The sequence below is a fragment of the Balaenoptera musculus genome, chromosome 15 (genome assembly GCF_009873245.2).
Source record: "Balaenoptera musculus isolate JJ_BM4_2016_0621 chromosome 15, mBalMus1.pri.v3, whole genome shotgun sequence".
NCBI classification, from domain to species: Eukaryota; Metazoa; Chordata; class Mammalia; order Artiodactyla; family Balaenopteridae; genus Balaenoptera; species Balaenoptera musculus.
In genome coordinates, this window is record NC_045799.1 from 13,434,332 (window position 1) to 13,459,753 (window position 25,422).

Sequence of the window (25,422 nt, forward strand, 5' to 3'; positions counted from 1 at the left end):
TGAGAGCTGAAAGGAACCAACCATGCAAAGAGGGTTCCAGGCAGATAGCATTGTATATAATAGCACTAACAGATAATGAAATTTATATATTTATGTACATAGGTAGATATATAATTTTTTTTTTTTTTTTTTTAGCCACGCCGCAAGGTTTGTGGGATCTTAGTTCCCCAATCAGGGATTGAATCGCGGTCCTCAGCAGTGAAAGCGCGGAGTACTAACCACTGGACTACCAGGAAATTCCCATGAAATTAATAATTATTAATGATAATAAAATAGATAACTGATTAAGTCTAACAGTCTCAACCTTCTTCCCACTTCGTCTGGGACCCACACTGCAGGCCAACGGGAACTTGAAAATTATGTGCTAGTAACCTGCTTCATTTTAAAACTTACGTTTAGGGCTTCCCTGGTGGCACAGTGGTTAAGAATCCACCTGCCAATGCAGGGGACATGAGTTCGATCCCTGGTCCGGGAAGATCCCACATGCCACGGAGCAACTAAACCCATGCGCCACAACTACCGAGCCTGCATTCTGGAGCCCACGAGCCACAACTACTGAGCCTGCGTGCCACAACTACTGAAGCCCACGCGCCTAAAGCCTGTGCTCCGCAACAAGAGAAAAGCCACTGCAATGAGAAGCCCGCGCACTGCAAGGAAGAGCAGCCCCGACTCGCTGCAACTAGAGAAAGACCACCGTGGCAACAAAGGCCCAACACAGACAAAAATAAATAAGTAAAATAAATAAATTTTTAAAACATAAAAAATAAATAAAATTTATGTTTAATAAAAATCCATGAGAGATCCATATTTAAAGCCAGTATACAACATAGCTTTCTAGAAAGTATTATTCGTAATAGATGGGACAAGGAAGTATTACTAAAAACAATATTTAATAGATTTAGAGGAAAAAAACAGATTCAAATTCCAGCTCTCCTAATAATAACGTTACCACCACCACCCATTACTTCCTCTATAAATTACGGAGAGCATCTCTTGCCCTACCTATCTCAAAGAGCAGTTATGAATGACTGAGATCCTCACTGCTACCAACACTGTCAGAAAAAGCCATGTCTCTTAAGTGGAAAAAAACATACAGCCCATCCACTCATTAAGGGAGACTCCCAGGGCCTCACACTTGAGTGTATTTGTTATTTAAACCCAGATTATTAGAATATTGTGCGTATCTGGCTTCCCAACTTTACAGCAGATTAGAAGGGAGAGACTATTAGAAGCAACAAAGTAGTAACAACAAGAAAGCAGAGCTAACTGGCAGGCAAAAGATAGTGAAGGAAAATAGGTGAAAAAAACTTTTTTTAATTTAAGAATAGCAAATACAAAAGCTCTTAAAATTAAAGTGGCCTAGACTCAGTCATTCAACCTAATGAGAAACACTCCTGTTTAATTCAGGAGGTAGAAGAGGTGTCACTCACAGCAAAAAATAATAATAATAATATTCCTAATGTCCTGAATCGTTAAGAAAAGATTAAATACACTTAGCACACTGCTTGAAAGGGGGAAGTTTGAATACGCTTAAGGATTTCAATTTCCGAGGGTTAATTTTTTTTTTTAAACAAGCTTTGTGCTATAATGGTTGTTTTTGGCTATGCATAGCAACCATCTGGGCTTCTCTGCACCGTTCTGTTCTATTCCCAGCCACTCCCCATTGTGGTGCTTAGAAGCAATGGAAGTATTCACAAGGCAAGCAGCAAAGGTTAGAAAACCTGGGACTTAGATGATCAACAGTTTAGGCAAGAAAGGGCTTCCACTAAGTACAACACAAAATCCAGAAGCCAGAAGACGTCAGTATTTTTTATTTTTCTTTTTTTTTTTGGCCACACCATGAGCCATGAGGATCTTAGTTCCCCAACCAGGGATCGAACCCATGCCCCTTGCATTGGGAGTGCCGGGTCTTAACCACTGGACCACCAGGGAAGTTCCAAGAAATCAATACTTTTAAACATATTAAAAATTATACCAAAAAAAAAAAAAAAACCAAAGTTAAACATCAACTGGATAGATTTGGTACAATTTGAACACCAAGATAATAATGGTAAAGAATTATAATCTACTGAATAAACTAAAATTTCATAAATCCACAATAAATACACAGGGCTTCCCTGGTGGTGCAGTGGTTGAGAATCCGCCTGACAATGCAGGGGACACGGGTTCGAGCCCTGGTCTGGAAGGATCCCACATGCCGCGGAGCAACTGGGCCACAACTACCGAGCCTGCGCGTCTGGAGCCTGTGCTCCGCAACCAGAGAGGCCGAGATAGTGAGAGGCCCGCGCACCACGATGAAGAGTGGCCCCCGCTCGCCACAACTAGAGAAAGCCCTCGCACAGAAACGAAGACCCAACACAGGCAAAAATTAATTAATTAATTAATTAATTAAAAAAAATATATATATATATATACACATATATACACACACACACACAAAGGGAAAGCTCTTCTTTACGGCAGAGAACCAACAAACATAGAAGGAATGATCGAACTGGAAAATCACCATTTGGAAAAGTCATAATCATCATTCATTCAAGAGGCAACAATCATCAGTGGAAGCTACACCTAGTGCTATAAGTTTACGGAGTAATAGGGTATAGCCATAATCACAGACTCAAAACCTCTAAACCCCACAGCAAACTTTACGGTTATCTCCCAAAGATAACCTTACAATGGAAAAAGCAGCAGAGACGACTACAACCAAATGGTCAATGTTAGCATCGTCAAAGACGGGACTGATCTGGTTGGATGGACTGAGAGCACATCATGTCCATGGTATTCCTCCCTGAAAAGTGCAGAACTTGAATCTAAACATGAGCAAACACCACACAAGCACAAACTGAGACTTTCCTAACATAACTGAAGTATCAATGTCAAGAAACAAAAAAGCAAGCAGAAACTGTCCCAGATTAAAGGCGACTAAAGAGACATAAATGAATGCAGTGCATGCAATCTTGGATTTCCCTTCCTTCTAGAAGACATTATTGAGACAACTGGTGAGATCTGGATAAGATCTACAGATTGTGTCAAAAATAATTTCATGATTTTTATAATCATAGTGTGATAATATTTAAAAAGTCCTTGTTTTGAGAAAATAAAATATTTAGGAGTAAAAGAGAATCATGTCTGCAACTTACTCTCAAACGGTTCAGAAAAAATACTTTTTTTTATTTTAAATGACAGGACAAAGCAAATATAGTAAAATGTTAACATTTGAAAAATGTGAGTGAAATGTACCCTGGGAGTCTTTATATTAATCTTGCAACTTTTCTGGTAAGCCCGAAATTAAGAAGAAATAAAAAATAAAAGATGCAGGGGCACAAGTTCAATCCCTGGTTGGGGAACTAAGATCCTGCATGCTGCGCAGAGCGGCCAGAAAAAAAAGAATAATAAATAAATAAATATTAAAATTTTCAAAAATAAAAGATAAATAACAGACTGGGGGAAAATACCTGCAGTGGTGCATAAACAGTCAAGGAATGAAAACCCAGAATACACAGGAGCTCTCACAAATTAGTAAGAAAAGACAACACAAGAGGAAAAATGGGCAAAGAATCAAAATAGGCAGTTCACTGTAGTACAAATGGCCAATAAACACATTAAAACATGCACAACTCTTCCAAGGATTAGGGAAATGTAAAATAAAAACAATGAAAGAAAATTATACCAGTTGGCAAAAATTAATAATTTTAAGCAAGTATCCTTTAGGCTCAACAAGCCCATAGCACAAGTACATCAAGATACAAAAGATATGTACAAGGATATTCAATATAACACCCTATAAAAGAGCAAAATAAGGGAGGAGGGAACAAATAATAAGCATCAACAGGGGAATATAAAGTCTAATTAGATGCAAGCTCCTTGAGGTAGAAGACTAGCACGTTTTGTTCATTGATATTTGCCCCCAGTAACTGACACATGACAAGTACTCTATATATATTTGCGAATTAATGGATAAATGGTTAAAGAAAGGACACTCAAAATGGTGTATTATATAGCCATTGAAACAAACACAGTAGATCTACAAAATAATCACCTAAAAAGATGCCCATGGAACAACTAAAAAAAAAAACTTGCAGGCAACATATAACATGATTGTTTTAAAGTATGAGAACATGTCTACATAGATACATCTGCTTATTCCTGGGGGAAAAGTAGAGAAAGGTACACAGAATTTGATGAGTGATTAAACTGCGAGAATACTTTAACTGCTGTACTTTCATTATGGAACAGAAGTTCCTGTGCCACAGGCCCAGTAGCTGTGGCGCACGGGCTTAGTTGCTCCATGGCATGTGGGATCTTCCCCGACCAGGGCTCAAACCTGTGTCCCCGGCACTGGCAGGCGGATTCCTAACCACTGTGCCACCAGCGAAGTCCCAGGGGAGAAGTTTTTAATAGGCAAAATTTGGGGTGAGAGCTGCAGGGTGTGTGACTTTCTTCTGATTGGTTGGTGATGAGGTAACAGGGCAGTGTTCCAGGAATCTTGTGCTCAGCCAGAAGTTACCATCCTCCACCTGGGTGGGGGACTTAGTTCCTGCAGAAGATATTATGTATATTCCTTCAGGAGGAACCAGGACCCAGCCCCAAGGCTGTACTATTGTTTCTTGACTGCTCCTCCTTTCTTTCTGCATTCCCTCCCTTCCCTGATTAACAACTGTTTGATTCTGCCCTTTGGAACTCAGGGAAGGTCAAGGAGGCTAAATGAAGCCTATTTCCTACAAACAAGAAACAGGGGACAAGGAAAGGATTTGTACCAGGGAGGGCCCCAAGGGTCCTGCTCCGTTTCACTTTGAGAGGTGGGATTATGATTAACTTTGTGTTATCACAATGTTTAAGTAAAAACTAATTTTTTTTTTAATATTTATTTATGTATTTATTTGGCTGCACTGGGTCTTTAGTTGCAGCAAATGGGATCTTTGTTCCCTCATGCGGGGATCTTCACTGCAGCATTCGGAAACTTTTTTTAAGTTGCGGCATGCAGGGTCTTTAGTTGCAGCACGCAAACTCTTAGTTGCGGCATGTGGAAATCTAGTTCTCCGACCAAGGATTGAACCCGGGCCCCCTGCATTGGGAGCACAGAGTCTTAACCACTGGACTACCAGGGGAGTCCCAACACTGAATTTAAAGAAGATGCCATTTTAAAAAATTAAGCTCTACAAAATGTAAAACTTCCTAATGTAATATAAAATGAACAGATTAGGAAAACAATTATGTAACACACACCAAGAGTCTTAAAAATCTTTGATCCAGATTCTACTTCCAGGAGTCTATCCAAAGGAAGTATTAGAAATGCAGACAAAGCTTATGTACCAAATGTTCACACCAGCATTATTTTTAACAATTATAAAACAGAAGTAGCCTTTAAAATATCATTTAAAGTTCTGTACAGTTACACATAAAAGGAAGATGCAGAAATATATAGAAAATATACACATAGGAGAGAGAAGAAAAATTTAGGAAATGGACCAAAATATTATCCCCAAGATCACTAGGTACCTTTTCCCACTTTGAAATGGCCCACAAATTTCCAAAATTGGCTTGTTTGGCTTTTATAACCACACAACAATATGGAGCATGTGACAAGGTTGTAATTTATTTATGTATGAACATTCCTAAACCTTATTTTACATTTGAAATACAAAATACTAACTCCTTACCTAAGTCAGATATCAAGCCCACTTCCTCAATGGCCAGTTTAAACCAAAAAAAAAAAAGACAAGTCACAAATTGGGAGAAAATATTTGCAAAACATTAATCTGATAAAGGACTTGTATCCAAAATATACAAAGGACTCTTAAATAACAACAATAAGAAATAACATAAGCAAACGACCCAATTTTACAATTGCAAAATATCGGGGCTCCCCTGGTGGTTCAGTGGTAAAGAATCCGCCTTCCAATGCAGGGGACATGGTTTCGATCCCTGGTCGGGGAACTAAGATCCCACATACCGCAGGGCAACTAAACCCATAGGCTGCAACTACTAATCTTGCATGCCGCAACTACTGAGCTCACGCGCCTCAACGAGAGAGCCCTCACGCCACAAACTACAGAGCCCACGTGCCCTGGAGCCCGCATGCACCGCAACAAGAGAGAGAAAACCCTCATACTATAACTAAAGAGAAACCCGAGCAATGCAACAAAGAGACTGCGCACTGCAACGAAAGATCCCACGTGCCTCAACGAAGATCCTGAGTGCCGCAACTAAGACCCGATACAGCCAAAAAAAATAAATTAAATAAATAAATGTTTTAAAAATTTAAAAATAAAAAAAATAAAACGGCAAAATATCTAAATACCTCACCAAAGAAGATATACAGATGACAAATAAGCATATGAAAAGATGCTCAATATCATGTCTTTGAGGAATTACAAATTTAAAAAAAAATGATACCACCACACATCTATTAGAATGGCTAAAATCTAAAAAACTGACAATAACAAACACTGACAAGAATATGAAGCAACAGGAACTCTCATTGCTGGGGGAATGCAAAATGGTACAGTCACTTTAGAAAACTGTTTGGCAGTTTCTTACCAAGCTAAACTTTATCTTACCATATGATGCAACAATCACATTCCTATTTAAATACCCAGCTGACTCAAAAATATGTCCATACGAAAACCTATACACAAATGTTTATAACAGCAGCTTTATAACTGCCCAAAACTGGAAGCAACCAAGATGTCCTTCAACAGGTGAATGGATAAACTGTCGTATGTCCATACAATGGATTATTCAGAAATAAAAAGAAATGGTCAAGCCAAGAAAGACATGGAGGAACCATAAATGCACAATGATAAGTAAAAGAAGCCAGTCTGAAAAGGCTTCAGACTATATGATTCCAACTATATGATCTTCCGCAAGAGCCAAAACTAAAGAAACAGTAAAAAGGCCAGCAGTTCAGGAGAAGAGGAGAATGAATAGGTGAAGCATGGGTAGCTTTCAGAGAGGTAAAAGTATTCTGTATGACACTGTAATAGTAGATACATGACACTATGCCTTTGTCAAAACCTACAGAACTATAAACACAAAGAGTAAATCTTAATATAAACTATGGATTTTATTTAATAATATTGTATTAATATTGGTACATTAATTATAACAAATGTACCATGTACCACACTAATGCAAAATGCTAACAGGGGAAACAGGGTGGGGGCAGGGACGGGTGTGGTAGAGACGCAAATGCGGACTCTGTACTATCTGCTCAATTTTTCTATAAATCTAAAACTATTCTAAAAACTAGTCTATTTTTTTAAATCATGAGAACTACAAAGAAATATGCTACTTTATCAAGTGAATATCTAACACCAATTAAGCAACCAAGTTTTGTAATATGTCTTTTTATAATTGAATTGTATAAAACTTTCAAAAATAAGGCTGCAGAATTTCTTTACCATACCCTCACTTCTATAATGCTACCCAATGCTCCCAAAAGGAAAAGTAAAATGAAAATTTTTCAGTGAAGACAATGCAATGTCTGGTTCATTAATCCAAACATGTCAAATTGTTTAATCAATAGCTTAAATAATAAATTTAAACTTGCTTCAATAATAAATTTAAACTTCGTTCAACAGGGAAGATTTTTCTTTTCTTTTTTTTTTAAAATATTTATTTATTTATTTTGGCTGTGCCAGGTCTTAGTCACGGCATTCAGGCTTCTTAGTTGCGGCATGAATGTGGGATCTAGTTCCCCGACCAGGGATCAAACCCCGGCCCCCTACATTGGGAGTCTTACCCACTGGACCACCAGAGAAGTCCCGGGAAGATTTTTCTTTAAAATTCTCATACAACTGTCCTAAGTCTTTGCAATATCATCTGCATTTTTGTTTAAAGATTTTTAAAATTTTCCCCACCAATTCAAAAACATTTATCAAATGCCTACTACATACCAAGCCGAATATACTGTGATAACCGTTTTTGCCTTGTCAAGGAAATTTACCTGATTTTTCCAATGAAAATTTCCTCCAATAAACGTTTTTTTGAGGACTATTAATTAACGGGAAAATACAATATTCAGATGTTACCAAAACATGCTGCAGAATTATAGATTGTTAATGATTCACACAAAAACGTGGGAGCTATCTTACCAAAAAGAAATTTAACTTACTAAGTACAATAAGCACAACCATGCACTTAAAATGAATCAGAAAAGGGGATTCCCTGGCGGTCGGGGGGTTAGGATTCAGTGCTTTCACTGCCAGGGCACAGATTCCATCCCTGGTCGGGGAACTAAGATCCCACAGCAGCACAGCCAAAAAAAAAAAAAAAAAAACAGGAATCAGAGAAGAAAATATTTTAGACCATTTTCATAGGTGGCTCTCCTCACCCTCATCGATAACCTGAAGTAGCTGGGTAGATTCACACAAAAGGAAAGCAATACTGACCTTGACAATTCTTAATAATGACAAAGTCTGTAAGTACCAAGTGAGCACTTAAGGTTTTGCTGTTTATTGCACAAATATCTTTTCAGCCATGCATAAACAGGAAACGCCACTTTATCACAAGTCTTGGGGAATATAAAAGTTTGCACAAAGGCAGTGCTTTCAAGCACTGTAGTGGGAAAGTATGTTCGGGCTTTCAAAATAAAGACATTAATTAGAACTTAAAATTTCCATTACCAAGAGACTTGCAGAATACAAGTAGAAAATATAGCAATAACACTTGTATTTTTACTGTACTATAAATTAATTATAATAATAATATACATCAACTTATGAGGAAAGTATCTCATTTTGCAGATAAGAAAGGACTCCAGAAGCTGTGATTTGTCCATTCTGTTGAAGCACACCCTCAAGTATGCTAAGATACTGTCTGTGTTAAGTGGAAATTCCTAACATAATAAAAATATTCTAAGTAGATTTAAGGCAATCAGCTTAAGCTAATCTGCTGATATTTAGCTATATTAGAGCCATTAATTGGATTCATTCAGGTTAAAACCCAGCAAAAACTCAATTCTGTAAGTCCCATACAGGCATACCTCAGAGATATTTCAGGTTAACTTCCAAACCATCATTATAAAGCAAAGTCACACGAATTTTTTGGTTTCCCAGTGCACATAACAGTTATGTTTACACTATACTGTAGTCTATTAAGTAGGCAATAGCATTGTATCTAAAACAACGTACGTGCCTTAATTTAAAAATATTTTATTGCTGGGCATTCCCTGGCGGTCCAGTGGTTAGGACTTGAGCTTTCACTGCCGAGGTCGTGGGTTCAATCCCTGGTCGGGGAACTAAGACCCCACAAGCAGTGCAGTAAGTAAAGTAAGCAAATAAATAAATAAATAAATACTTTATTGCTAAAAACTGCTAACTGTCATATGAGCCTTCAGCGAATCGTAATTTTTTCTTGGCTGGTGGAGGGTCCTGCCTCCACGTTGGTGGCTGCTGGCCGATCAGGGTGGTGGCTGCTGAAGGCTGGGGTGGCCGTGACAATTTCTTAAAATACAACAACAATGAAATTTGCCTCGTCAATCAAGTCTTCCTTTCACAAACGATCTCTCTGTAGCATACAATGCAGTTTGACAGCATTTTACTCATAGTAGAACTTCCCTCAAAATTGGGAGTCAACCTTCTCAAATGTTACTGCTGTTTTATCAACTAAGTTTATGTAATATTCTAAATCCTTTGTTGTCATTTCAGTCAAGTTTTCCGCATTATCTGGGCATGGTTTGTGGTGCCCCAAAGCAATTACAATAGGAACAAAGATCACTGATCATAGAGCACAATAAAAAATATAGTAACAAGTAAGTTTGAAATATTTCGAGATTACCAAAATGTGACAGAGACACACAGACTTTCTTGATGCAAGGCTGCCACAAACCTTCAATTTGTTTAAAAAAAAAAAAAAGGCAGTATCTGTGAAGCGCAATAAAACAAAGTATGGCCATACTAACATTTTAATTAGAAAAAGCTAAACAACTATAAACAACTTTCTAATCACATTCTTCTTTCTTATCAAGTATCAATGAAAAGCAAAAGCAAAGTAATATTCAAAAATAAGACAACCTCAAGTCCAACGATACTGAACAAGTACAATTACTTAGCATCTAACATAGCCCCTAACCCAGAATAGCCCAAATTGAACTTGCATTCTTTCAAATCACCTAATATTTGTTTATCCTTATATTAAAAATAGTTTTTGCAATATCTAATGTAATCTGCCTAAAATCTTTTTAGCAACCACATCATTTACCAAAAAGCTTAATCATTTTTTTTTAACTAGAACTATTCTGTTAAATGTCATCTTACAGTTCATATTCATTAAAAAATACGGGATACATTACTTGCCCAAAAAGAATTTATTCAGTGTTTCCCTAGATGCCTTAGATTGAAAACTAGATTCAGAAAATCTGGGTAGCACCACATATTAACTGATCTTTATTATATGAAAGATTGTGTTTTGTATACAAGTAATCCCAAACAACTTTTACCCCTGTTGTCACTCCAATTATTTTCATTCATCATTTTGAACCTAGAGAAACAAATTGTTTAAATTATTTTAAACTAGATCCTACCATAAAGAGACGGAACAGAACAAACATCTACTAGACTCCTGTGGGTGCACAGTATTTCACTGTCCATGGATAAGAAAACTAAAGTTTGGGTAGGTAGAATAACTTGCTCAAGGTCTCACAACTGATGGAACAGGGATTAATTAGAACTCAGCATCACCTGAATTCCAAGTTCATGCTTTTTATACTACCCTTTCCCCCAAATTTTAATTATACTAATCACTGTGATTGTATAAATCTCAACTATAAAATTACCCAACAGCAACTACTTTGCAATTGGGTCGGGGGGGAGCCCACAGGTAGAAAGTAGATACCCAAGAACTACCTAAAACTGAACTTTTCCAATATGTAACCAGGGGATATCAGAAGTACAGTCTCATCCCCTCTATTTCAGAGTAAGGAATCTTAGATCTAGAAAACCATTAGTTGGTGACAAGATCCTGCCAGAATCAGTAACTCCATCTCCCCACTCAACGCTTGAAGTACTTCCCTTATCACTCCATTTGTCATAGAGCAGTGATTATTCAATTGTGGTCCCCAGACCAGTCCCATCACCAACACCAGGGAACTTAGAATGCAAATTCTTGAACTCTAAGCCAGAACTGTAAACTCTGAAGGTGGGACCTGGCAATCTGTGATTTAAGCATTCAAGTGATTCCGGTGTGCTCTGAAGTCTGAGAACCACTGCTAAGGAGAAAAACTGACTTTAAAACAGACCGCCCTAGGGCATAAACTCTTGCACACGGGAGTTAATCAACTCCTAAAAAGAGGAAACAGAATGAGTTAATCCTCCCTTCCTATTGTCTAGTCCAGAACAGTGCTTCTCAAACTTTAGGAAGCAGAACCACCTGTGGAGAGAGGAGTTGTTTAACAAATTCCCAGGCCCCACCCCCAGAGATTACAACTCAGTAGGCCTGGGATAGAGAGAGGCCTTCTAACATCACCCAGATGATACAAATACCACAGAAAAGCAGACCACACTTTTGAGAAGCAGAGGACTAGAGCAAATCCTCTTTGAGATTTCACATAGCCCAACGTGAAGAACATTTCCATCCTTCCTTTCTCATCCTTCCTGCTTGCCCTCTAAGATTCTTAATCTGCTCCAAGATTATTTTTGAAAGTCACAACCAATTTTGTATATTCAATCCCATTTCTCAAAATACACCAACAAGGTTAAGTTAGAGTTAAGATTTAATTTATTCTCTTTAGAACAAAATAATACCAAAAAAAGCCTTCAAAAGGGCTTGTATGGAAGTTTAATATGATTCAATTAAATATGTTATGTGGCCACAACAAGAGTATCCTATGAGATACCACAAAGAACACCTGAATTGAGATCTCAGTTCTATCAGGAGGTCTCTGCCACTTGTGTGACCTTAGAGGGAAATATGAGGAAATAATGACGCATTGTCTTTTTTTTTTTTTAATATTTTATTTATTTATTTATTTGGCTGCGTTGGGTCTTAGTTGCAGCACACGGGATGTTTCATTGTGGTGCTCGGGCTTCTCTAACTATGGCACGCGAGCTTCTCTCTCTAGCTGTGGCTTGCAGGCTCAGTAGCTGCGGCCCACAGGCTTAGTTGCCCCACGGCATGTGGGATCTTAGTTCCCCAGATAGAATCGCGTCCCCTGCATAGGAAGGCGGACCTTAACCACTGGACCACCAGGGAAATCCCACAAGTTGTCTTTCAACAGCTTTTTATATAAACTTATGTGAAAATTCCACTACTACCTTCCATAATGGCAATACTCAGACATCCAAAAACATGTAGAACTGAGAAAAGGTGTATGTTAGACTTACAAATTCTGATCATCACCAAAATTATCTATTTTATTCATTTATTATTCAAAACAGTTACTAAATGCCTACTATAAGCAAACCAGGAACTCAGAGACACAAGATGCTCTTAAGAGTTCATGTCCTGCACCTCCCTCATTCCATGGTATCATTATAGTTTTTAATATCTCTCAAATCTATCCATTTCTTTTTAACCCCATTCCTACTACCCTTTAGTGTCCAGGTAGCACATTTTCCCTGGATTACTCCCAAAGTCTACCTTTATTCTAAAGACTTCTCCTTGTATGTAATGATCCAGCCACACTAAATAACTTACCGTTTCCCAGAGGACAACCCAACTGCTCCAAGTCTTTTTGCCCAAGCTGCTCCCAGTTAGAATGCTATTCTACTGACCCATCACCCACCTTCAATTTATACATTATAACAACTCCTCCTGAAAGCTTACTCAGATGCTTCAACTTTGTCTCTTTCAGCTCTCTCTCCCAATCCCAAATTAGGTTATACAGTCCCCTGCAAAAAGCTTGATAACTATCAACTTTGAACATCCCTATCGTGCTTATCACCTGGTAACTGCCTCTCTTCTTGCTCTTCTCCCTTCTGAAGGCAGAGCCCGAATCTCTGTATTGTTTCAGCCACAGCACCTAACACATAGCAGGTACACAAAATTTTGTTCATGAATGAGGGGAGGAAAGAGACATTCAAGTGAATATGTACAGGATGCTCAGAGATCTTGGAGGAATCATTCCCGATAAAGAGGTCAAAACACTCAGAAGTTGCTTACCAACAAATAAGAAGGTTTTACAGGGGTTCCTGGTGGTCTAGTGGTTAGGATTCCGGGCTTTCACTGCCGTGGCCCAGGTTCAATCCCTGGTCAGGCAATATCCATCCACAAGCCGCAAGATGCAGCCAAAAAAAAAGGTTTTACATAAAATTTTATAACATTTGAGAAATTATCTGAAGAAGACATTCTGCTATGATACAGAAGACTATCTTTTTGATTGTAAATACAAGGGAAAATAATGGAAAGCACTATAGAATAACAAGAATAACTCTGCCATCAAATAATTTGTGGTACTGATATAAATCTCTTGGACTCAAGAGGTTAAAATATAATTAAAACATGCCAACGTAGCTACTACAGTTTCTGGAATTTAAAACACACACACTTATGACTTATTGTCATGCTATAAAACACCAAATGTCTTCAGTTTTCTGTTCCAGGAATGATGTTTGGAAGTCCGCCAAACACAGAGGAGAAAACCTCTGGCTCCTCCATGCTTTGCAGTATGTGAGGAAACCAGCCTGCCCAGAAAAGATGAAATCATGTAAAATATGGTAGAGAGCTCTGTCATAAAATGACAAATTTAAGTAAGTAGAAAATGAGAAGGCAGTACAGTAAAGATTACAAACTTTGGATACAGAATAGTCTGTCCAGTTGAGGGCCTCATCCTAAAACAGGCATAAAGAATACCTTATGGGGTTGTCGTGAGAATTACATGAAGGAATTACATAAAGCATTTAAAATACTCAGATTCTGATAGATGTATCCAGTGTTCAATAAATGTTAACTATTGATATTATTATTGCTTTACGATACAAGAATCTTAGAAAGCAAAGATCCAAGTAGCCAAAGTTATATTCTGAGAATTCAGACTTTTCCAGTTACTTATTGTTCCTCACTCCCTTAGCTTCTTTTCTTATTTTTTTCTTTTTAACAAATATTTATTGAGCACATACTATTTGTTAAGTCCTTTATTTATTTATTTATTATTTTCTATTTTTGGCTACATTGGGTCTTCGTTGTTGCGCGCGGCCTTGCCGCTCTTCATTGCGGTGCGCGGGTTTCTCATTGCAGTGGCTTCTCTTGTTGCAGAGCTCAGGCTCTAGATGCGTGGGCTTCAGTAGCTGTGGCGCGCAGGCTCAGTAGTTGTGGCTCGCGGGCTCTAGAGCACAGGCTCAGTAGTTGTGGCGCACAGGCTTATATGCTCTGCGGCATGTGGGATCTTCCCGGACCAGGGCTCGAACCCAGGTCCCCAGCATTGGCAGGTGGACTCCCAACCACTGCGACACCAGGGAAGCCCTAGCTTCTTTTCTAACATGAGTACTTTACTTCTTTTATTTAAACTGCCTACCCCCCACAATAATTTTCTTATTATAAAAACTAGTTATAATTACCAGCTAAATTAACTTTGTTTGCTTTTAGAAGAACAGAAAAATTTGTTAACAAAGCGTTTAGAATTCTCATAATGCTAAATCAAAGTCATTTCAAATGTATAAAGGGCATTTAAAATCACGTTTAAACATAAGAAACATAAAGATTCCAAAATCCTTAAAATATGGAAGATAAAATATAATATGGTGTATATTACAGACTGAATTGCATCCCCCCAAATTCATAAGTTGAAGTTCTAACTCCTACTCCCTCAGAATGTGACTGTATTTGGAGATAAAGTTTTATAGAGGTAAATAAGTTAAAATGAGATCATCAGGGAGGGCCCTAATCCAATATGACTAGTGTCCTTATATGAGGAGGGAATTTGGGCACAGACATGTACAGAGGGAAGACCATGTGAAGACACTGGGAGAAAACAGCCATCTACACGCCAAGGAGAGAAATTTCATTTCTTTCTCGTAAAAAATCAACTCTGCAGATACCTTGATCTTGAACTTCTAGCCTTCAGAACTGTGACAAAATTTCTGTCGTTTAAGCCACCAGGTCTGTGGTACTTTGTTATGGCAGCCCTACCAAACTAATGCAGCCTACTCTTCCTAAAACCAGATTGGATTTATAGACTGGGAGTATATTTCTAGTCATAGTCATTGGTTCCACAAGCTAATCTCAATACCACTTAGAATCAGACACATTTCCAAAGTCAAAAAATCAAATACCTAAAGCCAGAATCAGGATTTGTACATCATATATGTTTTTAAAATATTTATTTATTTCTTTGGTTGCACTGGGTCTTAGTTGTGGCAGGCGGGCTCCTTAGTTGCGGCACACAGGCTCCTTAGTTGCAGCACGCTGGCTCCTCAGTTGTGGCATGCGAACTCTTAGTTACGGCAGGCATGTGGGATCTAGCTCCCTGACCAGGGACTGAACTCGGGCCCCCTGCATTGGCAGGGCGGAGTCTTAACCACTGCACCACCAGGGAAGTCCCCATATATGCTTCTTTTAAAATAAAGTGCATTATCTATACTATTTGGGCTATGGCTGATCTAAAATACTATTAACATGTAACGTATTATGTGGCTATATCACTTGTATTGAAGGAAAAATGCATATTCCGAATTTTTATGTGCACCTATTAAAGACAATCCTCTCACCTATTAAACAGTCCTCTCAACCTGAGCAATTTTAGAAATACTGTTTTTCGATAGAGGGAACAGACCTTGGATTCAAAGAGATGGGGATTAAAAGCCCAGTGTTGCCATTTACTAGTTATGTGGCCTTAAGGAAGTTATTTCACCTCTCTGACCCTCAAATTCCTCAACTGTAAATGGTGATGAAAATAATATCTTACCAGATTATCAGATTAGTGAGAGCTAAACTAAGCATCTGGCACAATTCCTAACACAAGGTAGGTACTCAATAAATGGTAGCTATGATAAGATCATCATCCAAATGTACACAAAAAGGAGGTGTTACTGTTATGAGAACTGTAAACTTTTAAACCTTTCTGGAAGGCAATCTTGAAATAACCACCCGAACATTAAGGATATCCCTCTGACCCAGAAATTCGACAGAGTTCTATGGAAATATATACACAAGTGGGTAAAATGGAAGAAAAAGAATGTTCTTTGTGGCACTGTTTTACCAGAGGTCTGGCTTAGTATTAGGCTATACTAGATCCATATTTTTCATTAATTTTTAAATGAAGTAGATCTCTCTGTTCTGACCAAAAGATGGCAATAACAGAATAAGCACAATAGAATCCAATGAAGTAAAAACTATGTGTTTATATATGCATGCAAGTGGATATGAAAAGGTACAATACTAAAACACAAATAGCCTTCACATTTTGTTCATATATCCTACATATTGTAAAAATTTTTTAACTCATTAATTTTTTTCTAATAAAAAAAGAAACACAGATGTGCACCATCTTTTGAGACTAGTGCTTTCCTGTGCTATGGAATGAGTTATGTTAAGGAAAACTGCAAAGAAAAACATATTACACACTAACCCTCCCTCCTCATTGAAAACATCTAGAATCTATATCTATATTAAGTACACAATGAAGATATTCAAAATCAATTTCTATTTGACATTTTTCAGTTTCTGCAGTCAGTTCTAACTCCGTGGAGTTAGTCACAAAACATTTTAAAAACTGCTATTTATCATAAACCAGTCACACTCTCAAACTCTTTCTCCCCTCCTTTCAAAATAATCTACTTAAATATGTACCTAGAACACAAAATTACTTGAATGTGACCTAAGAAAACATAAAATAAATCTACATCCAAAATTAGTCAGAAAGAGTCAACATTTTAGATTAGGATGAACTGCAATCTTCCTCCACTTGATATAATCCAAATTTAAACACAGAACAATACTGAGACTGGAATCATGGAAGGTCACTATGGAAATGGAACCACTTTGTTCTAAAGATGAGAAAAATGAAGCACAAAGAGTGATTTGACCAAGTTTACACAGTAAGATAGATGGAGTATCAGTGCAGAGCCCTGACCTCCCAGTCTAAAATTCTTTTTTCTAGATCATGTTGCCTCACATCATAGCTTACAGTTTTAAATCAATTCCTTTTCCAAATAAATTAGCAAAAATAGCATCAAATAACATACTTGGTTTCATAAATATGTATAAATGAAACAAACGTTAGCTGGCATATACTACCTGGCATATTTGCAGTACTATCTATGGAGCTCTGCATTCACTGAAATTTCAAGCTTGTAAGATATCTTGATCAGACATTACAAAGGTGTCTGCTCTGCAAAAGCAGAGATGAAAATGCTTTATGAGAACGAATTCATCCAATTCCCCTGGAGGTAGAGCAACTGGTTAGATTCTAATTAGCTGAAAGACCAAATTTTCTAGTCATATGTGTTTGAATAGCATTTTGTTTGTTTTGGTGGCACTTTCCTTTTTATAAATGTTTCTCATTTCTGATTTCAAAGTCACCTTCCAGCCTAATGGAGGCACATGGCTGATTCTTCTCTCCTTAGAACAAGATTCATAAGAAAATAAACATTAATGCAAAGAGGTATTTCATTTCATATTTTCCTTCACTGAAAACCAGTTTGATAGCAATATATGAAAATCTCTGATGCTATAACATCTATATTTAACTAAAAGATAAAAATCCAGAAAGTAAGGACAAGGAAAACAGCAGTATAAGACAAAGAATACATGAAGTAGAAATCAGGTAGACAACAGATCTCTGAAATCTAGTTTGGGGAAAATAAAATGATCATCCTAATATGAACAAAAGCTGATGCAACTGGCAACTTCAGGCCAAGTTTACCAAAAAGAAAAGGAATGTTAAGAAATCTCTGCCCTTGTCTCATATCAAAAATACAAATACTGAGGCAGGTATGTTTAGACATACTCAAACATAAAAGCAATAAAATAAAGTTGTTTCATCTAAAAAAAAAAAAAAAGGGTCACAAGTGAAATAAAATCAAATTATTACAATATAAGGCTATGGGTAATTTTAGGTATACCATTAGCCTTCTAATCTGACCAGATTAAAATGCAGTATTCAAAGAAAATATAGCTTATCAATACTGTCAACACACAACATGGTTTAAAGTATAATTTTGCTAGATTTGATTGAGTAATGCAATGTGATAATTAACTTCATTTTATCCACTGAGGGTTGATATTTTTTCTCTAACAAAATCCAAGTATTCAGGGCTATGAGTGATGAGTGACCTTGAGGCAGCACTTGGAAAGCAGTCACCATGGCAACACTACCACAAAAGTGCCTCATCCTCAGCAAAAGGACCAACCTGGTGCATGAAGATTTAAAAACCTAGGGAAACAGAGCTTCCTTCAAGCGCCCCTCCCACTCCCCCCGCAAAAGAAAAAGGAAGAAGAAATTAGTTTTAAAAATGTTTACATTAATCTTTCTATTTTAGCCTTCCTATTTATTCTTCATGGAGGGGGACCATACACATTAAATTATCTTAATGATGAAATATTAAGCCATGTAAAAATTCTTTTCCTTTCTTTTATCCGTTTCTTATATGGGCAAAATAAATTGCTAAGATAAAGAATAATTATTTTTGTTTTTAAAAATGCACATTTAAAATTTTTCAACAGAATCATCACTATTCTAATCTTCTTTTAATCACTGTCAATTTTTCTTCCTTTTAATAAGAACATTTCTTTTCCAACATGCACCTTGATAAAGAAAACACGAGGGAGGGTTGATTTAAAATTCCAAATATAAAATATGAAATTGTAATTCTGCACATACACACTAAAGGGCCAGCCACTTGTTTGCTAAGAATGGGGGGAGGGGGGTGTGCGGGGGAAGCAAGCTTCTTTGCACTTAGAGTTTTGATATATATAAAGTTATGTGTCTTTGCTTCAGACACAGATGTAGTTTTTCTAGAGAATCTACTCCTTGAAAGCCAGGATAACACTTCAGTCATTTTATCACCACACAGTAAGCACAGAGCCTGACATAAGTCAGTTCCAAAGGACTTCAAACTTTTTGCTCACATACCTACCAAAAGAATCTTGAAAAACTACGTAACCCAGAAGATTTGTAAACTGACATTTAAATTTTTCATCAGCTTAACTAGTTACAAAGCAGTAATTTCCAAGATGTTATAAGTATTAGCATTTTAATAAACTGTTACATCACTCTCAAGTATTCAAAGGAACTTGGATTATCATCATCCCTCACTAACAGCCAGAAATTTTATAACTGTCCCGTTCTCCTGGAATACAAATTTCCATTCTTCTTCTCTCACAGTATTTGATCATAATGGAATATCATTTTATGCTTGGAAGTATTTTATTGATCATTCCATCTCTGCAACAAAAGGATATATAAATTGAAAACTGAATTCCATCTGATCACAGGCTCTAAGTTTTGAAAACACATTTTATTTTGAATTATTACTATAATCATTATTAGGATGTTAATTGTTCAAAATATAAACAGTGTATTACAAATTTTGATAAAATACATGTAAAAAGTACATTTTTCATTGTAAGTGAATCTGTTAAGATACAAAGGCAGGGGTTCTTCTCCACCCCTGCCTCCTGGTGCATTCAGATTTCACAATGAATAATATTCATAAACTGCAACAGTGTTCGTCAATTTCTACATTTTGTTTCTAAAACTATAAATAAAACTTGCTGACATGAGTAGATAATTAGGCGGAAGGAGTTATGTGAAAGCAATGTCACTCAATTCTTTCAATGCAATCTTAGTTATATGACAAAAATCTCAGTGAACTATCATCAAAAATTATTTCTTCAGTATCTCCCAGAGAGCAATTTGATTAACCCTCCCTTCAATTTTGATTTTGATGAAAACAGACTCAGAAGCACCTGACAGACCACTTGTTACCCAGCCATTAGAGTCCTTCACTTTTTACACCCTGACACCAATATTTGTAATTGCCCATGTGTTTCAAACCCCAGATTTTTTTTTGGCTAACACCCAGTGTCGATGCAACACAGTAAAAAGAGAGTTATTCCTTTCTTTTGGCAGTGAGAAGAACAATTGTGAAAGGAGACATCTGGAGGAAAAGACTCTGCAAAGCTTTCTCAAGCAGACCAACTTAAGGATTTAAGAGAACAAAAGTTTATGAACCTGGAAACTGATCATCTTTAAATGATCTGTGTTAAAGCCTCTGGATCCAACCACCGATTTATAGAAAACACAGAGCTCAGAAGAATGTGCTAAATGACACCAATCAAATACAAAATGGAAAGTTTTCCAAGACATAATCTCACTTTTTCCAACAAATAAATTGCAAGGGAAAGAAAGAGAAGCAGTAGGAACCTAAATTAAGAGACATAAAAGGGGAATTCCCTGGCAGTCCAGTGGTTAGGACTCTGCACTTCCACAACCCAGCCAGGGAACTAAGATCCCGCAAGCCACGCAGCACAGCCCAAGATAAAAACAATAAACAAACAAAAAAATAATAATAACAAACTTAAAAAAAAGAGAGACATAGAAGATACAACAACAAATTGCAATATGTGCATCTGATTCAAACAAACTATAAAACATAGTTATGTTTCAAGCAGTTGAAAACCTGAACACACCTGGATATTTGATATTAAAAAAATTTTTAAGGTGAGGTAATTTTTTTAATAGTCATTATTGTTTAAAGATACTTATGAAAACTTTTAGAGATAGAATAGTATGTTATCTGGAACTTCCTCAAGACAATACAGAAAAAAAGGAGTATGAATAAAAATAAAATTGGTCATGAGTTACTAATTGCTGAAGCCAGGAGACTGTTTCATGAGAATTCATTATAGTATTCTCCCTAGTTTTTGTGTTTGAAATTTCATAATGAAAAGTTTCTTAAAATTATTTGCACTCACATACCCCTTGGGAAGTCTTCATGGACCCCAAGTGAGATCCAAACCCACATCAAGACACCATATGCAAGTGAACTTTAACAGCTCCAACTGCCCAACAGAAGTCAGGCGATCAACATGCAGAGAAGCACCTTGAGGCTCTGAACATTTATGAAAATTGTCTTTTCCTTTACAAATTTTCAGCATTAATTCTGAAGCTCAGACCTCAAAAAGAGGAACAAATAATACTTTCTCTTGAATGTTATCACTTAATGTGCATTAGCATATATTGGAAAGATATATACCAGAAAACCACTACTTGCTTATCTTTATTGTAACATGAAAACACATTTATCAGCTCACAGGTAAAGTTTAAGTGGTCTAACACTTGTCAACAATCTTATACGGATTATATATTTGTGCATATTTATATAAATATATGTGTGAATTATATACATAAGTATATATAGTTATATTCATTTTTTAAAGTATACCCTCCCAACATAAGGCTAGCAACAGGACAAAAGAATTAAGACAACAAAATAACATATCAAAGTGAGTATAAGACTTTGCCTTTTATTAATTCTAGTTATCTTTATTCCTTGCCATATAAACTTCTACCTCACAGTGGAAGCTAACACAACATCAATACATTATAAACCTCTGACTAAACAACCACTCAAAAACCTACTTCCTATTACAACTTTTCTTAAGAAGTAAAATGGAGGGGGAGAACTAAGTATCTTATACATTAGTGCTTTATTAATTCACATCAAAGCAATCTTAAAGTCAAATTTCAAAAACAGAAAACTGTATTTTATATGTACAGATAGACATCCAGATTTATTAAAATTAAAATGCAGGGCTTCCCTGGTGGCGCAGTGGTTGAGAATCTGCCTGCTAATGCAGGGGACACGGGTTCGAGCCCTGGTCTGGGAAGATCCCACACGCCGTGGAGCAACTAGGCCCGTGAGCCACAACTACTGAGCCTGTGCGTCTGGAACCTGTGCTCCGCAACAAAAGAGGCCACGATAGTAAGAGGCCCGCGCACTGCGATGAAGAGTGGCCCCCGCTTGCCGCAACTAGAGAAAGCCCTCGCACAGAAACGAAGACCCAACACAGCCAAAAATATAAAAAATAAATAAATAAATAAAAATTTAAAATGCAGTATTTGAAAGTTCCAAGAATTACAACACAGTATTTCCAACTACAATTGCAATGTGAAGAAAAACTGTCCCATCACTTTAAATTGTCTCCTTACTGATTTAATAAGTTTTTTAAAGGGGAAAGGTGTGTCTCTCTCCTACATAAAATACCAAAGAACTTGGAGACAAGATGCAGGATAACTACTTAGAAAGACTATACCACAATATATGACCAGAAAACCACTACCTGCTTACCTCTATTTTAACATGAAAACACATTTATCAATTAACAGGTTAAGTGGTGTAAAACTTACATAAACAATTTTATTTTAAAAAAACACGTTTAACCTTTTAAGAGAAACAAATTGAAAAAAATAATCTATTGGACATGTTCTGCGGTCAGTTAGCATTCAATATATTGAAAACCTTAACTAAAACTGCATAAATATTTAAATCATTCACAGCCAAAGATAATTCACTTTTCACTTCAGCAGTATACACCTTTATAAAATAAGACCTTTTGGGCTTCCCTGGTGGCACAGTGGTTAAGAATCCGCCTGCCAATGCAGGGAACACGGGTTCAAGCCCTGGTCCAGGAAGATCCCACATGCTATGGAGCAACTAAGCCCAGGCACCACAACCACTGAGCCTGCGCTCTAGAGCCCGCGAGCCACAACTACTGAGCCCACGTGCCACAACTGCTGAAGCCCACGCACCTAGAGCCCGTGCTCCGAAACAAAGAGAAGCCACCGCAATGAGAAGCCCACGCACCGCAACCAAGAGTAGCCCCCGCTCGCCACAACTAGAGAAAGGCCGCGTGCAGCGACAAAGACCCAACGCAGCCAAAAATAAAATAAATTCATAAAAAATAAATTAATTAATTAAATAAGACACTTTTTCCCTGGTTTTTTTTTTATTTCAAATAAACTCCCTAAGGTTTTTTCAATTAAAAAAAAAAAAAAAAGGTGGAGGAGAGAGAGTAATTTTTAAACACAAAGCCAACTATGTAAGTCTTAGTCTTGTTAAAAAGTTAATGAAGCATTTAAAGCATAAACTTATAATTGGAAACAACCTAACATTTTATCAGCAAACAGATTGAAGGATGGTGCATACATGGAAAAGGGGAAAAAAATGTCAAATGCATAGTACAAACCATAAAAATAATATTGATTTCAACTTATTAACCTGGAAAGATGTTCACCACATAAAAGGGAATAATAAAAGATTACAGAACAGCATGCAAAAATTCCTTATTTCTAACATGATAAAGTCTACATAGAGAAATGTAAAAAGATACATACAAAAATATTAGTGCTAGCTTCCCTAGATATACTTTTCTGTATTGCTTAAATTTCTCTTAAATGTGCATCTACCATTTTAATAAACAAACTACTTCTTATAAAAATCAGAAAAGAACAAATCATTTTCCTTAACTGTGTTAAGAAACAATATGCATAAAATAAACTGTAAATGAAATTGGATGGAAACTTTTGAAACTTTTTCAAAAAATAAAATTCTATAACTATTTTAAACACATATGTAAATATTTAATTAATTTAATATTTATATCATAAATAATGTAACATTAATTTATTTCATTTAATTAAATATTTAAATATTTTAAAGCAAATAATAAGCTCTTCATGGTACCACACAAGAATTTTTAAATATGTACGCATAGGAGGAAGGGGAACACAGTACTAATTCTTGCTTAAATCAACAGTGCATTAGGGAGAAGTTACAGTAGGCTTCTTCTCTCACACTTCTCAATACAAATATCTACTCAAGCATTGTCTCATGTACTTTAAAAAAACTCCCTGTAGTTGGTTGAAGGCATGTTGGTTATTCACCTAAAGCAACCTTCATTCCAATGTTTTACTTATCAAAAAGACTGTAGTAAGAACTCATTACTGCAAATGGCAAATTAAACTTCTAAAGAATTTTATCTTAACTAGTATCAGTAATCTAGATGATTCCTAGAACTCTGTCCTCTTTTCATTAAGGTTACTGTAAAATTTTAATTTCATGTACAATTTGAAAAAGAAGTATAAATTTCTTAAGGATAATTACTTAAACATCCATAAAGAAGGTTTCACATCAGCTAAATAAGACATCAAGTAATGAGAAACTTTCACTGCAACGTTATTTTATAATAGAAAATAAAGATAACCTAAGTGAGCAACATCAGAAAATTGAATAAATTATGATATATTCACTTAATGAAACACTAAGCCTCTTAAAATGTTCACAATATATTGTAACATATATCAATATGATCTCATTTCCATTTCTTATGTACAGTGTATACATAGATAAAGACTGAAAAGGTGTGCACCAAAATGATCTTTCCTGGGTTTTTTTTAACATTTTAATTTCCTATCACCTAGAGAGAACATGTATTAACTTTGTAATAAGAAACATTTTTATAACACCTTTGAATTTTTTATACATTATATCCAATCCAAATAGAGAAAAGGAATACTTAACAAATGTTTTCAATAATAACTAATATTTTTTAAAACCGCACTAAATTGCATTTTTTTTAGACCCTTTAAAACACTGATTTTATCATGTTCTCCAATTGAAGACCTCACTGCTATATCCCACATCTTGTACCTGATAGCAGTATATAGAATAGAATATCCTTTCTTGGGGAGACTACTCAATAAACTGTCATGATACAATGTTTTCTGGACTACTACAACTCTTAATTTGCTGAAACAAAATTACAGAAACATTGGGAAGACATAATATACATATATACTTTTTAATAAAGCAATTTTCAATTGCATGTTAATGAATGCCTATACCTACCAATCCCTTCCTCAAACTGCCATTGAAAATTTAGTAAAACATACTTATCTTTTATTGTTGTGCTGGCAGACTAAGAAAATAAAAAAGAAATTCCCCTGTACATATGATAAATGGTTAACTACTGCTCGCAGATTCTTCAAATTAACAGACCGCCCTATCTTTAACCAATGTCAGAGTCAACTTCCATCCTGACTGGATATCTAGAACCAGTTCCAGACTAAATAGACCAGGAACTAAAATGAAACCAACAGAGACCACTGACTTCCTTAATGTAGTCCCATGGAGTTTGAAGATGAAAGATAGGCTATGCCCCAGAAAAACACCATGCCACAGATAGGGGTGGGAGAATAGTTTGAGAAGGACATCCTCCTTTCAAGGAAATATAGGGCATATTTATTCACTCAACAAATGAATAATGAATGTCTACCATATGCCAGGCACTTACCTAAATTTTTGAGATATATCAGTGAGCAAGAGACTAAGATCCCTGTCCTTGTGGAGCTTATATTTTATCAGGGAAAAACAAAACACCATTAAGCACAATAAATAAGTAAATTATATGGTATGTTAGAGGATTAGCACTATGAGGGGCAAGGTTGCAATAGGGTGGTAAGAATGGGCCTTACTAAGAGGG

The 25,422-nt window shown here is 36.4% G+C and overlaps 1 protein-coding gene across 6 annotated transcripts in view; it reads right to left on the reverse strand.

Annotated features, from left to right (window-relative positions):
• Positions 1-25,422, reverse strand: part of NCOA3 (nuclear receptor coactivator 3) — a 122,169-nt gene that overhangs the window by 69,802 nt on the left and 26,945 nt on the right. For 2 of the 6 annotated variants that reach the window (XM_036825428.1, XM_036825429.1), the window contains exon 2: positions 12,884-12,961. The exons of the other annotated variants lie outside the window; for them this stretch is intronic. The gene's annotated coding sequence lies outside the window, so the exon portion shown is untranslated. The remainder of the gene's footprint in view (positions 1-12,883; positions 12,962-25,422) is intronic. 6 annotated transcript variants of the gene reach the window in all.